This window comes from Mirounga angustirostris, unplaced genomic scaffold (assembly GCF_029215605.1).
Source record: "Mirounga angustirostris isolate CCGP_5_RB_7025 unplaced genomic scaffold, mMirAng1.0.hap1 SCAF_15, whole genome shotgun sequence".
NCBI lineage: Eukaryota > Metazoa > Chordata > Mammalia > Carnivora > Phocidae > Mirounga > Mirounga angustirostris.
Window position 1 is genome coordinate 4,602,016 of NW_026991723.1, and position 3,071 is coordinate 4,605,086.

Sequence of the window (3,071 nt, forward strand, 5' to 3'; positions counted from 1 at the left end):
GGGTAGTTAAAAATAATAGTTCCTTCTTTTTCGAAATGGAAAGTCAATAAAACCAACATGTATTTATATCACCATGGTTACTACAATAGGACGATTGGATGAAAGTACTAATATTACAAAGGTTTTTGTTCAACAAGGTTTCATGCCGAGAATACTTTCCAAAATCCTCTTTAAAAATTATTTATTTCTCAGGCTTAAAAGCAAATGTAGACTCACTCTCCCCCGTGGATCAACAGCCACATCCTTACTGGCTGGTGCTTAGATACACAGCTCCTCTCCTATGTGACACCATCTCTCAAATACACAGAGGATTGTCCTGGTTCCATGAGCTCAAACTTCTGGGAGCCTGAGACCTACAGTGAGCTGGTTTTGATGTACATCATGGGTTGCCCTGTGCCCCCCAAAAGATGTGGAAGTTCTAACCCACAGTACCTGTGAATGTGACCTTATTTGGAAACAGGGTCTATCCAGATCATATATACTACGATGAGGTCATCAGGGGCCCTAATCCACCATGACTGGATCCTTCCAAAGAGGCACGGAGACCGACAGGTACGGAGGGAAGACACCCAGGGAAGATGGTAGGGATGCTGCCACGAGCCAAGGAACGCCCAGAAGCTGGGAGACAGGCCTGGAACGGATCCTTGTGCTACAGGAAGACCTCAGTGCCTTTGTACCCAGGAGGGAGCGAGTGCGGGCCCCATGACCGCCGTGTCCACGTGGACGCTCCTGCTCTGGGGGTGGGGGGCATCCCATGCATCCCATGACTGGATTCTCCCTGAGGACTCGCATCTGAGCGAGAGCCAGAGCTTCCGGGAAAGACCTGATCTTCCAGCTGTCGGTTAGAAGGCCGGCATGTGGGTGCCAGATGGGCCTTCGAGGCTCTGCAGCCCCTCCCACAGGGCCCACAGATCCTGCAGAGACGTGCATGAAGCCAGCCTGGTTCCTGAGAGGCTGGCGTGGGCCTCAGTCCTCAGACGTCATAGGAGGGGGCGTTGAGGTGGAAGACCAGTAGCAGGATGATGTGCATGATGTCTGCGCTGTCGTCATCCCAGGATGAGGGGGCGCGGGCTGCACGCAGCCGTTCTCCTCTTCCACTGAGACTTTGGGGGGCATCGGGGACGTCAGCCTGAGTCTATGACACGGAGCCGGTGTAGACATGCCGGGCAGGGGCGGTAAGTACCTCGCGGCTGTCTGTCGGCGGCGGGGAACTGCAAACCGAGGCAGTACGGGGACACGCTGGGGGCTTGCGGCAGAAAGCAGCCCCAGCAGGGAAACCGGGAGGGAAGCACCCCAAAACCCAGAAAACATCCTGTTGGTCTCTCTTCCTACAGCCAGCTAACAGGAAAGTCAACCCAAAAGGCCAGTAAACACAGAGAAGCAAATACTTGACTCGTAATCAGGGAAATGCAAGATGAAATGAAATCCCATTTTTGATCCGGCAAGCGCTCTAAAGGACGAGGGGACCCCCGGTCCTTGTGGGTGGGGCGGCCAAGTGGTGCTCGGTCATTCCGGGGAGGAGCTAACTCAGCAGGGTTTACTGAAATGTAGCCCCTCGGTTCTCCGCGTACAGAGAGATGGGGAGGGGGTCGTACCAATTACCACGGAGCCTTACTTCCCCGTGGCTGCGCGCAGTCGTGTAACACCGCAATGCGCGCCACCCCTCGGGCTCCCGGGGGCTGACCGAGCTCAGCTGCGTCGTTTCCCCCAGGCCGCGGAACTCGGAGGCCCCACTAGGTAAAAACACCCAACGTGCCTTCTTCCCGCTCACGTCCGGCCCGTCCGTGCTCCTCCCGGTGGCCTCCAGCTCTGGGCAAGGTGTGGGCCAGGGGCTTCCCCGTGGCCGTGGCCGCGGCCCGTGGCCTCGCTCTTCAGAAGGGCTTTGGGCTTCCCACGTGGCGGCCAGCTCTGAAGACCACAGAGGCGGAGGCGGCCGGCTTCGGTCAGGCTGAGCCCCCCGCCCGGGTTGTGTTGGCTCCAGAGTGTCAGCCCAGACCCCGGGCGGGAGGGGACCGCGTGAGGACACGGGAACGGAGGCGTGCTCTACGGGAGCCCCCTTCGTAGAGCGGACATTACTACACACGCTATTAGTTCCCACAGCAAAAACATTAGAAATCTCCTCAATGTCGACCAACGGGGGAAAGTCTAAGTGGACGCACCCCTACGGAGCCCGTGAACTTGTAAACATAGAGCACGTGTGCTATGTTAACAACGATATTGGGGGGACATGCATATCGATCTATGCGTCTCTCTCAGGACACTGCACTGCAGTGAGGACGGTGAGGGAGAGTCGAATGCACTGACAGACACGCCTGAAGACGTGTTCAGCTAGAAAAGGAAGCCACAGGACAATCAAAGCAAGCTTGGAGCTTTGCCAAGCCCCTGTGGCCGGCCCCTTCTCCAGCTCGGCCGCCCAAGCTTTCTCATCGGCCTGTCGTTTGCCGCAGCTCCGTGCACCTGTGGATTGGGACAGTGACTGCGTGCGACACCTTCTCAACACACCTCTTCTCGCCGGAGGAGCTCCGGGTCAGCCACACAAAGACAGCCCCGCACGTGGGTCTCCCAGGGGGCCCCGGACGCGCGTCTCTGGGCCGGGGGCGCCTGGAGAAGTTCCCCCTGCTCTGTGCCCTCCCTGGTGGCTGTCAGGCTGCGAGGGGGTGAGACTTTGCAAGGCGGAGGGTGGGACACGAGAATAGGGACCAATGAAGGCTCCACAAAGCTCCTGTTCTACTCCAATGTCTTTCTGCTCTGACTGAGGCTTGGCTGCTTGTCTTGCAGAAGTGCTTCCTACGTTTAGGGTTTGCTACAGGCCTTTGGTTAGCTTCCAGCGTTCTTAGAAAGTTGACTCTGAGAATTTTGCCAGTTTTCTCATTGTCTTTATGGAGCAGAGAATTTTCAGATGTCCTCACTCTACCGTTTCCTCTGACCTGGAAATCACCTCTAGCAGGATTTCACCACGACCTCTCCACAAAGGCTCCCTGTGACAGGGTCTTCTGTGGTTTCCGTGGTTCTGATTTCAGCAGTCAATTTTAAGTCCTAATCTTCTTTATCAGTAGCCTTTGACCTTCACC